This window comes from Rhipicephalus microplus, chromosome 6, assembly GCF_043290135.1.
Source record: "Rhipicephalus microplus isolate Deutch F79 chromosome 6, USDA_Rmic, whole genome shotgun sequence".
Taxonomy (NCBI): Eukaryota; Metazoa; Arthropoda; class Arachnida; order Ixodida; family Ixodidae; genus Rhipicephalus; species Rhipicephalus microplus.
This window is the reverse complement of record NC_134705.1, coordinates 58,194,278-58,208,959: the sequence shown is the minus strand read 5'-3', so window position 1 is coordinate 58,208,959 and position 14,682 is coordinate 58,194,278. Positions and strand designations below refer to the sequence as shown.

General features: G+C 44.1%; 1 protein-coding gene across 1 annotated transcript in view; it reads left to right on the top strand.

Moving 5' to 3' along the window:
* The first annotated feature begins 2,007 nt into the window (after positions 1 to 2,007).
* The window catches only part of LOC142764777 (uncharacterized), a 135,451-nt gene continuing 122,776 nt past the window's right edge, over positions 2,008 to 14,682 (top strand). The window contains exons 1-2 of the mRNA XM_075865303.1: positions 2,008 to 2,144; positions 4,296 to 4,387. The gene's annotated coding sequence lies outside the window, so the exon portion shown is untranslated. The remainder of the gene's footprint in view (positions 2,145 to 4,295; positions 4,388 to 14,682) is intronic.

Sequence of the window (14,682 nt, the reverse complement as noted above, 5' to 3'; positions counted from 1 at the left end):
CGTTAGAGACGAAACGCTTGTGTGATACGAGTACTCAGAAAGAATAAATCTGGCGGAACGGTTCTGGACTGATTGGAGAGCTTTGGTGAGATTAGATTGGTGGGGGTCAAAGATAGCAGAGGCATATTCAAGTTTAGGTCGCACGAGCGTTATGTATGCAAGTAATCTTACATGTGACTGAGCCATTAAAAGGTTTCGGCGAAGGTAACCAAGCATTTTGTTCGCTGAATTGATAATGTGGGTTCTATGATCTGTCCTAGATAAGTCTTGAGACAGGTGAAGTCCTAGGTACTTGAAGGAATGCAAATTAGCTTTAATGCTGTTATTAATCTTATACATGGAGGGTGCAAAGTTGGGTTGACAAGGGAATGAAATGTTCACGGTCTTACTGATGTTAAGTGACATGAGCCATGTGGTACACCAGTCTTGAATACGAAGTAGGTCTTCCTGAAGAGTACAAACGTCGGAGGAGTTATTGATAGGGCGGTACACGACGCACTCATCTGCAAAAATACGTATTTCAGAGGTTACAGTGGATGGCAGGTCGTTGATGTAGATTAGGAAGAGGAGCGGCCCTAGAACAGTTCCTTGAGGCACGCCAGACAGAACGGGTGAAGTGGATGATGTGTAGGTGTTAGCGTATACGAACTGTTTCCGGTTGGTTAAGAAACACTCAATCCAATTGCTAACAAGCAGATGAATGTTTAGGCGCGACAATTTCAACAAAAGACGAGAATGAGGAACCTTATCGAAGGCCTTTTCAAAATCTAGGAAAAGAGCATTGGTTGGAATGTTAATTCACTTCGCTTCACTTTATTACCTTAAAGACTCCCTAGAGGGGGTATTACATAAGGGGTGGGAAAAAGACAACAAATGTATTACATATGCAGGATGGGTACAAGTATGAACGGGGGTAACCAATACAGAAACAAAGTAATACATGCGCAGGATCAGTATACATATGAACAGGCGTAACACCTTTCCAACAAAAAAGAGAAGATAAAGTGAGAACCAGTGGCACAAAAAAGAACAATGTAATGTATTCAAATTTAAAAGAAACGAGTGACATTTTGTGTAAATGTTGAGTGGCACATTATGGTGGCGAGATCAGTAGAAAGGGCATTCTAGTCGGAAGTTGTACGAAAAAAGAAGGAGGCGGAAACATATCTGTCTAAGTTTAAATGAATGTCATGAGTGAATAGAGCAAGCTGAGATTCGCATCAGTGACCCTTCCTGAAACCATGTTGATTTGGATGAAAGAAGTTCACTGAGCTTAGGAAATGAGCAACTTGAGAGTAGATGACGTGTTCCATGATCTTGGAGCATATGCTGGTGAGGGAAATGAGACGGTAGTTTCCAGGGGAAGACTGGTCACCTTTTTTGAAGACGGGACTGACCTTTCCTGTCCTCCAATCATCTGGCACTGCACCTGTGTCAAGTGAGTGCTGAAAGATAATACAAAAAATCGCACCGCACACATATTTTGTACTTTTTAGTACTTTCGCGTTGATTCCGTTAATACCGCACGATGAAGAGCACTTCAGGGAGTCAATGACCTTGACAATGCCCTTTGCCCTGAATTCAATACCCTCCATTGGAGAAAAATTAAAATATGGAAAGTGTGGTAATGCATCTGTACTTTCTTTTATGAACACTGAACAAAACGTTAGATTCAGTGCGTCGGGAACTTCGGAATCACCAATAGGTGTCCCCGTGTTATCACAGAGTGAAATGGCACTTTTATTATCAAGCTTAATCGCTTTCGAAAAACGCCACGGGTTAGACTGCAGCACATTTGGTATGGTAGTGGAATAGTAGTCACGCTTGTCGCGTCCTTTTAATGAGTTGTACTCTTTAACGACCTCATTATGCTTTTTCCAGGCCGACGATGAACCAGTTCGTTTAGCAACTCGAAATGATCGCTTTTTTATTATTAAGGCCTTTTGAAGACTTGTTAAACCAGGGGGAACGCGCTTTTTCATTTATAGTGATAGTTGGGATGTAAAGATTCATTAAACGCAGCATTGGCTTTGAATAGTATCCAAATGCCCTCAGTTGAATGCTGCCGATATGTAAGGGCAAGTTTCTCCTGAAAAACGGAAAGTTCATGGTTGATGCTGGATTAATCGGCTTTGTCGTATAGCGTGAGTACTTTTTTAGATTTCTTGCTTTTTAAGATGTTGCTAGGAAATGTTGCATGAATGACGTTGTGGCCACTAAAACCACGGATATACGAAAGGGGGGGGGCATATTATCGGGGTGTGACGTGAAAAGGAGGTCCAAGACTGTTGACGAGTGTTGGATTACTCGGGTAGGTTTATTGACCAGCTGTGAGAGGCCAAAAAGCAAACATATGTTTACAAATTCTGTAGCCATGTTATTTTGCGCAAGACATGACGCAACATTACTCCAATCCTGTGAAGGAAAATTGAAATCACCGAATAATAAGACGGGAGTGTTGGGATACGTCGTTGTTAGTTCTAACAATGCTTCGTGAAGGGACGAAAGAAAGGAGCTACCGGTGCTTGGTGGACGGTAGCAACAGCCGATTAACATGCGCGGTGAAGTGGCGTGGCAGCACGTCCAAACCATTTTTAGAGAAGTTTTAACATTTACAGCAGAGCACCTAAGTGAACGATGTGTGGCAATCGCCACATTGCCCCCACGGTTATCTTCAATACGGTCCTTGCAAAAGATGTCAAAATCTGGCAGATCAGGAAGAATCTCGGAATCAAGTATGTTAGAGGTTAGCCACGTTTCCGTCAACAGAATGACGTTGCTAGAAGAAGAAGAGATCAAGGTGCACAACGGATCACGTTTTGGCATCAGGCTGCAAATGTTAGTGTACAGCAGCGAGAGATCATGCTTAACACTCTGATTCGGCCTTCGTGGCCTTTGCGCTCGTTGCTAGGCCTGACGTTCGACAACCAACTGCTTAGCCTGATCAAAAACGTATGTTTTACTGCCACAGATGAGCTTGTCATAAAGGAGCTTAAACGGGGAGTGCTGCGCTTTTCCAAATTCGATAAGGCGTCTTCTGGCTACATGAATGTCCGGGGCATAGTCTTCACTGATGCCGTAATCTGTGCCTTTCAGTTTACTGCTAGACTAAAGGAGTTCTTCTTTATCCTTGAAGTGGGCAAATTTAACTATTATCGGTCGCCATTTCCCCTCGCAATAAGCTCCGAGTCCATGGGCACGTTCTATGTTGTGACTTTGAACAGTCATGCTTAGGCTATTGTGACAGAGATCAATAACCAGGTCTTCACTAACACGCCACGCCTCGTTTTGCACATCACTGAACCCGTAAAAGATCAGGTTGCACCTTCGGGATGTGCTTTCCATGTGGCTGATCCGGTCAGACAGCCTAGTTACCTGAGCAGCGCTGTTAGTGGCAACACTTTGAATAATGTCAATTTGAGACTGAACATTTGAAAGTGATAGTAAGTCAGATTCTACTTTGGTCAACCGCGAGCTTAGGTCATTGAAGGTTTTTTCATGTTCAGCAAGGGTTGATCTGATGGAACCTAACTGCTCAAGCATGGCCGACTGCCCAGATTGCAACGTCTTCAGTATATCAAGCATGTCAGTAGGCACCACACAGTGTTCATTCCTAGGCCCAAGATTAGTCTGAATATCACCTGCTAATAACAACAATTTCAACAGCATTTTGGCACAATCGAGAACTACAGAGATGGAATGCCGTGGGCTCGGCAGAACAAGTAATGATCGGCATCCAGTTCGCTTAGTATAAAGACAGTGGTAATTCGTTACCTGCGTAGCGAAGAAGTCAAGCGGGTTAGGATGACCCATCGCCGGTGTGCCGCCGAGCCCACTAGGCGCGGTGAGCGTCTGCCCGGGGTTTATATTGGTGCTTCATGGAACGCATGAGTCTTATAACCCGGGTCCGCTAAGTGCATGCCAGCCCTGTATTCTACCACTGAGCTAGTGCGGTGCTTTTTTTATTTATTGAATAAAATTATCACCAGTAAAGTACACAGAACATACATCACAAGTCAGGCAAACACATACAAGCGTCAAGAACGGGAAGCCACTCCGGAACGGGGTCAAAAGTCTCGACAACACTGCGCACTTGAGCAGCTGCTTCTCGGAAGACAGATATCGTTGACCGTGGTGGCTCGGCGTGTCTATCGATCATGCGACTTTTCCATAATGAATAAAGTCCCAACAACATAAACAAGTCGTACGAAGTACTCAGTCAGACTCTTTTTGAACGGAAGGAACCTACTACCATGGGCTGTGATTGAAAGTTCTTTTCTTAACGTTCTTTTTAGAATGTCCCGAAAATAAAAAGCATCACGACAATGAATAAAACAATCCTCTATAGTCTCAGGTTGGTTGCAGAGTCTACAATTTACTGTCCAGGGTACGTATATTTATTTTTTATTCAGCCACGTTTTCACTGGCAGCGTGGAAGTGTGCAGTTTAAAAAAAATGTTTTCGCTGAAGGAGATATACACACTCTACGTACACAAAATAATACATCGTGACCAGACAAAAGCGAATATGGCTTTCGATAAACAGGTTCGGGGAAAAGGTTATTCACAAGTGCAGCGGTTAAATTTGTTCTGTCAATAGTATACAAATACTCTAAACTTTCAAAAAACTGACAGTATTAACAATTTATTTTAGGAATCCCCGCAACGGGAATTCCTTTGCAATGCTTGTTGTGACATGTGACATGAATAAAAGGAAGGTGGTAACATAAATGGTTACGAAGAACCGCTAATAGAAATGAGTGGCACACATCCTTGAGGTAGAAAAATCGTAACACCAACTGTCACACGAACAAATGCACAAGGCCGAGGCCACCCTTTTCAAGTGGAAGAAAAAGATTGTCTCTTCTCATGGGTTCCCAGGAAGAGCTCCAAATAAGGCAGGCTAATATCCTATGAAAGGCTTGAATGAGTACCCGAGAGCAATGCAACACCTGCAGAACATAAATAAGCTTGATGAAAGGAATAGATTGGTCGCTTTCGCTCTGGCAAAAATGGAAAGCTTCCGTTCGTGCCATGTTGCCACCTTTCGGTGGATCGTAGTTATCGCAGCGGTCCAGTGTGGGCCGCTGTTACGATAGTTATCGAGAGGCACACCAAAGTATTTCATAGGAGTCGCATTCCAATGAATATTTGCGAAGACCGAAGGAGTTGTAGCCCACATGCCTAGCCAGAATCCACTACTTTTATCAAAATTTATGCTGGCGCCAGTGACTTCACAGAAACGTAAAGTAGTGTTGACTGCTTCTTGAACGCTGGGTTTATTAGTGCAAAAGAAGGCAATGTCGTCTGCATAAGCTGGAACTTTAACCTCTTCAGCATCATATAGGTAGCCTCTTATGCTGGACTTTAGAAGCACACTTAAACATAATGGTTCCAGATAAATTGCAAAAAGCAAAGGTGACCGCGGACATCCCTGACGTACAGATTAATTTAACTCTATTATATTGGAAAGTGTGGGATTTACAATTAGCCTAGTTGAGCACTTCTTATAACAGAGTGAGATAGCATTGTATAGTACATCACCCAACTGCAGGTGTCTTAAAAGCCGGAACAAAAATGCATGCGGTACCTTATCAAATGCTTTTGCAAGGTCTATTTGAAAGAGGGCTACTTGGTCCATGCTACCATCTATACACTCAAGAACTGAACGTGCAATATGAATGTTCGCCTGTATAGAGCGACCACGAATTCCACATGTTTGGTGGTCACCTACACATTTAGTAATCACTGGCTGTAGCCGATTTGTGAACAATTAGCAAATATTTTGTAGTCAACGTTACATAACGATATAGGCATGTATTCGCTAACTCCCTTTAATGCGTCAGGATCAGCACTTTTTGGGATTAATGTTGTATGGCTCTGATAGAAAGAAGGAGGAAGTTCACCGTGGTCATAAGCCTCTTTAAAATGTTGCTCAAGGAAAGGTATCAGAAGTTCCTGAAAAGCTATGTAAGATTCGCCACTAAGGCCATCTAGGCCAGGAGTTTTGTTTTTCTGCAACGTTGGTATTGCAAATATAATTTTCTCTCTGGTTATTGGCCCCTCTACAGTGAGTCTATCATCATCTTGTAACTGAGGCACAAGGGCAATGAAGTGGTTAGCTTCTTCCTCAAAATTCTCCTGAAGCTCAGCCGCGGTGAACAAACATTTGTAATAATCTTCAAATGTGGCTCTTATTTCACATGTCTCTGTGCAAAGGGAACCCCGCGACTTAATTTGCAGTATCTGTTTAGAAAGTGCATATCTCTCTTCATCCCCGAGGGATTTTTAAGTGGGTTCCTCTTCAGTGAAATGCGTAACACGGGAACGAATCTTAGCTCCTCTGTATAAATCTGTATCATGTTTTTGTATCTGTGCTCGAATCAAATTTATCTCGTCCCCGTACAATCCCGGCTGTTGACTTTCAAAAGTATGGAGCTTATGAAGTAATTCATAAAGATAGCGCTTTTCAGCTTTTTTCTTTGCGCTATTTCGCATGAAATACTAATTGCCCGATACTTGACTCTTTCTTTGAACCTTTCCCATTGAGCGAAAATTGGCAGCTGTCGACACTGTGTTACCTTTTGTACCGATTCTTTTACTATTTTAACAAAACAATCTTCGCGCAACAACTGTACGTTGAGCTTCCATAGGCCCCAGTTTAGAGGGGTTTTACGAAAATTTTCTGGACCCCAAGAAACAGTGACCAAGCATTGGTCTGTAAACAATATGGGCTTTACAGCATAATTATGAATGTGAGACCATAAGCTTAGAGATACATATACACGCTCAAGCCGAGCATGAGAGATGCCTTGAAAGTGCGTGAATCTCACCGAGGAAGGTGCATGTGCTCCCATATCTATTAAATTGTGGTCATTTAAAAGTTTCTGCAGTAAGGCTGCACTTGCACCATAACGATTTGTTATATATGAATGATCTCTAGCATCACAAACAAAATTAAAGTCTCCAAGAACTACCAAAGTTCTGTCATGTTTAGTAGTGAAGTTAAAGAAAGGAAAAAAAAATTCCTTTCATTCACTTTGGAGGGAGCATAGACACAGATAAACCTCTAATTATAGGAATGAAAAGATAAGTCGCAACAAATGAGGCGTCCTTCCCCATCAGCATGTAGTGACGTCAAAATATGATTCAAGTGCTTTCTAACTAATAAAAAGCATCCAGCGGATGCACCACGTGCTAGGCTGATGTATAAATTGTAATCGTGGAAAACTTCTAGTGCAAGATCGGCGTCACGAGCAGCGGAAATCATAGTCTCTTGCACTGCAAGTACATGTACATCTATGTTGCACTGCTCAGGCACGTGACACAACTGCCACTGACGCTTTACATTCCTCAATTCACGTACGTTGAGTGTTGCTACACACATGGGAAACGTTAGCGTGGTAGTCATTTTGATATCTTAGAACTTTCGTAGGTCACCTTTAGCCACAGGACAACCTGTGGCTTTACCTCCTTTGCACTTTTTATAAGCACTTTCCTCAGGACGCTGGCCTAGGCGGCGCGTCTCTCGGTTCCCAAAGAAATTGATACGTGGACCACACGAAGACACTTGCTCGGTCGTGTCTGGCACACTCGTTGTTGCTTCATCGGTGACCGGTGCCTGACGCTTCCTTGTCTGACTGCTATCCATTCCTTCTTGTTCCTCATTGTCAGGAGGCTTGTCTTTAAGGCCTTCAAAGTGGTGTTCGTCTGCAGCATTGCATTCATTTATGCTTTCACTGGTGTCGTTAGCGTTGTTATTTTGCGTGCCAAGGGTATGGACAAGTGTTCAGCTTCCTTTAAGGCACCTTCTGCTCCTCCCGTTGCTTCTTCTGTCGCATCAACTACCTCAGTGACATTCATAAGATGATCCAGACGTTGCTCTTCTGTGCGTTGGCCAGAACGGAGTTTGTTGGCATAAGTCGACACACAGGCATCCGACAAGTGACCAAAACGTTGGCACTGCAAGCACCTCGGTGTTTTGCACTGTCGTCGTACATGCCCCACTCGCTTGCACCGAAGACACAGTGGAGGCCTATCGTGAATAAGTACGAGGCATTGGTGGCCATAGATTGACATAATGTGTGGTATTGAGCTCACAGTGATGGTGTCTTTTAGCTCCAAGGCAACGTCTCTATTTTTTGTCATCCATTGTTCCATTCCTGCACATCTCCATGCCTCTCTATCAACGGACTTCACAACGCCGTAAGCTTGGAACGCCTCTTCAACACGTCGCGATTCAAGATGAAACGGAAGCCAAAGAAGTTTCAGCCTAATATTCTTGGTCTCCGGATCTAGCACCATGCACTTCAGCCCTTTTACATGCAGCTCACCACAAGTGACGAGTTTCTGTTTCGCCATGCTGCTTGCACACCTAACCATCCATACATGGCTCATTTGATACGGGCCAACTCCTATAATGTCCGCTGTGCTCACCACTTTAAGCAGCGCGTCATGGAAGTCTGGGTCATGGTACGGCCTACCACTCAAGTCGGCATGAAGAAATACGGAATTCGAAACTTCGTTACCAGTTGGAAGACGTGGCAGGACGACTTTATAGCTTGAGTCTTCATCATGAAACGGGGTCGATGATCCTCGGCCGTCGGCCGAGATGCTGATAACAGCAGAGAGCATTTTGGTGGTGATGATGATGATGATGATCCTTGATACTCTGGCGCGCACCCACAAAAGGGGATCGGCCAAGAACCGGGCGGCAGGATCTTAACTAAAAAGCTAATGGTTTTTCAAACACAACGTAATTTTGGGCCGAAAAAAATATAGAAAGAAAAGCCGAAAATCGAAAAAGGAGTATATCTGAGCAGGGAGCGATGCAGGCTATCCGATGCGATTTGAGACAGAGGTATTGGTGGGTCTAAAATAATATATATATATATATATATATATGTATATAGGCAGATTAACATGACAATCGCTTTGTTTCAATTATGTATTCAAATACCGCAGAGCCGACGTCCCTGTGGCGATAACCGAATTTAATGCTGCCAAATGACAAAATTACTACCACATTTAATTATAATCCCAATTTTCAAGTGGAGCTACCAGGTATCTTTTCCGCTGATGAAAATATCGGTGACAGAACAAAAAGAAGTGATCTATCGTTTCCATTTCTTCGCAAGTCTGACAAAAAGGTGACGCCTTTAGACCAACTTTATGCAAATAATAATTCAGTTGCGGAATTCTGCAACGCCGATCGGTGCGGCTTTTTCTTCTTCTTCTCCTTCTCCTCCTCCTCCAATGCGGTGCTTGTGACTTCCTGTCAAACTTGTCTTAGCCAGGCTTGATGTCGGGAAAGCAATCGCGCTAATGCGACTCATAAAGCGTTTTACAAAAGCGAAAGAACAACCATTTGTCGCACAATGCGATTAGCGTAACGAGTGGGCCATTCAATGCTCCAACCCACTACAAAAAGCTTGTTCCAAGAAATCATCGAAGCACAAAGAATGTCCCAACTCATACGCCTGTCTTCGGCAGCTGCGGGTTAGGAACTCCTCTCACACATAGGTCTTCCTATCGCAACTCAAGTCAACGAACCAGAACCATTACCGCAGCACCTTCATGCTAAAATCACAGTGCTACCCTTCCCCAGGAACATGCACCCGGTGCACAATCAGGCTCGAAGAAGGGCACGAGCTCAATCCTTACTAAAAGCGGCCAACCTACACGCGACAGACGTGGTTTTCGTAGACGCCGCGAAATACGTGGACAAACCCTACTTTGCAGCTGTGGCGGTCGCCCCAGATGGAAAAGCTCTTAATGCTCTTACCGTAAAAACACAGAAAGCCTGCGAGGCTGAACAAGTGGCCATTGCCCTTGCTCTAGCACTCCCTCAGCGAAACACAATATTTACCGACTCTAAACCCGCTGCACTGGCTTACCGCCGCGGTACACTTTGCCAGGCGGCATCAAGAGTTCTAGCATCTGTTCAGATAACTGCAGACAAGCATATCCACTGGTTCCCTGGTCATGAAGGGGTCAACGTTGAACCAGAGGTCCCCAACGGTAATGAGCTGGCCCATAACCTCGCGCGTGATCTTACGTGCCGCGGGGGGTCGCGGTCCGGCTCACTGGCCGGGGACACCAACACGCACCGGGAGCCACTCCTATCATATCATGAAATTCGCTCGCATTATAAGTTATTCAGAAAGGAATTCCCCTCACCTCACTCAGCACTAAATAAAGCACAACAATTAACGCTTCGACTGCTGCAAACGCACAGTTACCCCAGCCCCTATATCTGCAGCAAATACCTACCAGATATAAGGCCAGAATGCTCCAAATGCCAAAATTTAAGGTGCAATTTAAATCACATGCTGTGGCAGTGCCGCGTGCTAAACGCTAGCTTCGGGTTCCCTGCACCGAGGACGACTGGTTCAACCACCTCAGGAGCCCCGACAGGGCCCTTCAACACCAGGCCGTTCAAAAGGCCCAAAAGGTGGCTGGCGAGCTCCGACTCCCAGTCCCCACATGGGCGGCGCCACCGGGCTGGCCCCCGTAAGGTGTGCCCAGTCCTCTTCAGGACCTTTATTGAAGTTCATTCTCTCTCTCTCTTTCTTGTTTCCCTACTAGCTTTGGTGCATACCCACTTCAGCTATAATTCCTAATTGTCGTCAGCCACTGCATGGAGGATTGGCACAGAATTCCTTGCAAGTGTTTAGCGGATACCACTCTACTCAAAAGAATGACGAAAAATAGCGTAGCGAGTGCTGGGATATTACCCAAAAGTTTATTATAATAGCCTAGCGGGTACCAAGCAAGTGTGCTGGCAGTAGTTACAAATGCCCCGCCGCGGTGGTCTAGTGGCTAAGGTACTCGGCTGCTGACCTGCAAGTCGCGGGATCAAATCCCGGCTGCGGCGGCTGCATTTCCGATAGAGGCGGAAATGTCGTAGGCCCATGCGCTCAGATTTGGGTGCACGTTAAAGAACCCCAGGTGGTCAAAATTTCCGGAGCCCTCCACTACCGCGTCTCTCATAATCATATAGTGGTTTTGGGACGTTAAACCCCACAAAGCAATAAATCAGTAGTTACAAAATAAGTGTTTTTAAAAGGCTCTGAAAGACCGCTTTTCTAGCTGTCGCTGTGAATGTGCTGCGCCTACCGCGCAGGCTCTGCGTTTTTCGTGTGGCCACAACACGTAGAATCACACCAGGCGTCCAAATATCTGAATTGCGCAACAAGTGTTTGGTTTTGAGGCCCACCAACTAGAAAGCACAAAGGCATAATTGTCACTATCAAAAACTTCGTCAAAAAACACCAGCAGAGGTGCAGATGCACGTGTTGTTTTACGCACGCGTACAACTGTTTACCTCGCTAGATGGCTGAAGGAAGGCACATCGCAACGGTACTTGCAAGTTACAATACGCATTTTAAGATGGTTTGAAAGGGCCTGTGTACAGAAGCACAGAAACCCGTTTATTTTCAACATGGATAAGGTGATGTGAACGGGCCCCGAATTCTGTCTTACTCTTGAAGGCGAAACTCAGGCGTCCTTTTAGTTTTCATCTTACTATAGGCGACACTTACTGTTCAGAACTCTATGGGTTCAACGTAGGTTTCTTGTTCAACAAACTTTCCGGAAGGAACAGCTAGCAACAGTGAATTGGTACATGCCGGACACCTTACACTACCATGCTGGCATAGTGGGAAAGACAGTGTGAAACCACAGAAACCCCTCAAAAGAAAAGATAACAAAGAGCAAAAAAGAAAAACAGCGATGTTAACGCGGCTCTCGTTTTATTTGTAATATACGTTTCAAGGTGTTCACTGACAGGAGATAAATTGTGCCTTCGTGACTAGACCCGGTTAATACGAGGCCTTCCTCTGTCGTGAATTGGTTACTCCTATGCTTCCCTTCTCAGTCATATCGAATTGAAAGACACCCAGGATTGTGATGATTCGACAAGAGACACTTATTTTACTATGTATGCAGATAAGACGTGCGGAAACCGTATTTTGCTAACCATGTGGACAAAAAAGCAATTACGCAGTATGTTCAAGTGATGGTGCCTTTCTACGACGACTAAAATTTATTCTTTGGTTTCTTGTGAAGACAGGTAGCGCACACTTTTGAGGCGAAGCTCCTAAAGGCGTGGGCCTATTCATCTCTTGTGCGTGACCGCCTATAGTTCCACCTTTGCCAACTGCCCACTACTTCGTCCTGGTAAACATTCCACTAGGGCCCATCGCCGATCCCCCACTTCACCGACAATAAAGCAAATACTGTTAGGAAGTAGCAAATATAAGTACCGATACAAGTAGCCGTGTACTTGTATCTAGCTGTGCGTTCAAAAACCATAGATTGCCCCACTGTGTTTGTACGTGACCACCTATAAATCAAACTCTGCAAATTGCCCTCTAATTCGTCCTAGAAAACATCCCACTACTTCCTATCACCGATCCACCACTTCACCAACCATAAGGCCGTTATATTGAAGAGGGAAATGAAGCGGCGTATAGCGACCACTTGCGAATAATAAAATGTTTTTCATAAACATATAAAGTGTTTGCCATTTGATGATGCAGTGGGCGATATTCACGGACGGTTCACGTTTGATCGATGAAAACCTCCAGCACTTCACCCCACTCATCGTCATTCACTCGGCGGATAAGCTGCAATTTTTTTGTTGTTTCTAAGTTATATGCATTGGTAGAAATTTCTATGTGTCGAAATCAGCAATGTTGAAAGCCTAAAAAGTTTTTGCATAGCTATTTCTCGCACGTAATACCTTCTTTTGCCTGCCTACTTCTGGCACCAAAAACGCACTGTTTAAGGGCCTAAAAATCTGGCCTCTAGTGATAATCAAAAAGGCTTCGCTGTTTAAATCTAGTGACCCATCACAAAAGGCACCCACTTCTGCGCGTATTCCCTCAAGACCGCAAAGTGGGTGCATATTTCGAAACTATTTCACGCGATTTGAAGCATGCTGCCCCTTCCGCACAATGCATCCATATGCTGAAGCTTCACTGACACAAGCTGCTTTCATCTTCATTGATTACATTGTAGTAATTCAAGATTTGAAAGTCTTGAGTAAGATCCTACAACGTAAAAAGTATGTACTGAAGTTGTTGAAGTATGAGGTGAGGACAGGTTATCGCAATAGGGTTCAAGCCTTGACGGCGAAGGTACGGGGTCTCCAGATTTTTTATTGAACGAAGTTGTGAAATGACTGAGGGCACGTGGAAGCGGACAACGCCTATGACCACGTAATTGTTTTTTGTTTTGTTTGCCACTTGACTCTATCCTGTGGCACTGATGCATAAAAAGAAGCTGAGCACTTTAGCTGAAATTTCCGGCGGTTATACACAAGTCTAGGAATGACAAAATACCACGGAGTGTACATATTACCTTACGTGTCATTCGAGGACAAGATGGCTCGTATATATAGATTACTTCTAAACATCATTCGCTTTAGTTTACAATTACACGCGGGTATGACAACCTGGGCTCTCAGGAAGCGTCCGCCGAAGTATTGCGCCAGTCTTTATGGTCGCTTTAAACTTAATAGTTAGGTTCTACTCTACGGAATTGATGTTGACGAAACAGACGCTTAGGTGTTCATTGTTCCCCTTGACCGAGCGCTTTCCAGACAGCGCGAATAGTGAACTCACGTTGAATAGGTCCGCCACTTTTGTAAACGCTCTTAAACACGGGATGATGCTACTGTTGGAACTGCAGGTGCCATTTTGTGAACAGTGAGAAAGAGGACGATGACGTATTTTGTGAACAGTGTGAAAGTGACGATGACGTAGACGGAGTGAGAGACTCTCATGCAGTTTTACCTGTGTGGCGTTTGTAGCCTGTGCGGCTTGGGTTTCTTGAGAGTTAAGGTGGTGGTTCCACTCCAGTCACAGCCACTCCACTTTTTACGCATTGTTTGCGAATGCACTGGGCTCGCTGCACTTCAGAAAGAAAACATAATTGAGCTACATCAGAAAGCTTATTGTTCCTTCTTTGAATGACATCTGACTTTAATGCCAAGTCGGAGGCGTTAACTAGTAGCAATGAAAAGAGTGAGTAACAAAAGCATTTTTGCTGTAGAAGCATCCGTTGTACTGCGAGTACGGCGAAACTATTCAACGTAACAAAGCGAAAATTGCTGTGCTTTTAGACGAAGCGCCATTCAAGGTTTCTGTGAAAAAATATTCGACATAAAATAATCAGTAATTTATTATCGTACCAGTGAAAACGGGCAAAATAATGAAGGTTTGTGTAGGATATATTTGTTTCTTTACATAGCAGAACCCTAATATTTAGCGGCTATGTAGACTACAATAGATTTATTTTCCATGCGACGTCGCTTGGTGCTCTGACGAAAACTTGATGAATTATTATTGTGTCAATGGGCAGTTTATGGCTCTACTCTGTCACGCATTACTGATGAAATGACAAAACTATATGAGCTGATACTCTCAACTTCTTTATAGTGAAGCATTAGGCCACTTTCTGTGATTATATGAAGAGAAAATTCTTTTATCGTTTTAAGAGAACCTACAAAACACATTGAATAGAGCTTATTTTCCTGCTGGCTAGTTCCGTAGAAAGACGTTTTGCTTAGACGCTAACTACCAAGGAGTACTGCACATTAGTAGATGGGTATTGTCTCTTGTATCCATTTGTGCTCACTAACTTGATCATTCCATGCTTCAAACAAAGGATATTCAGT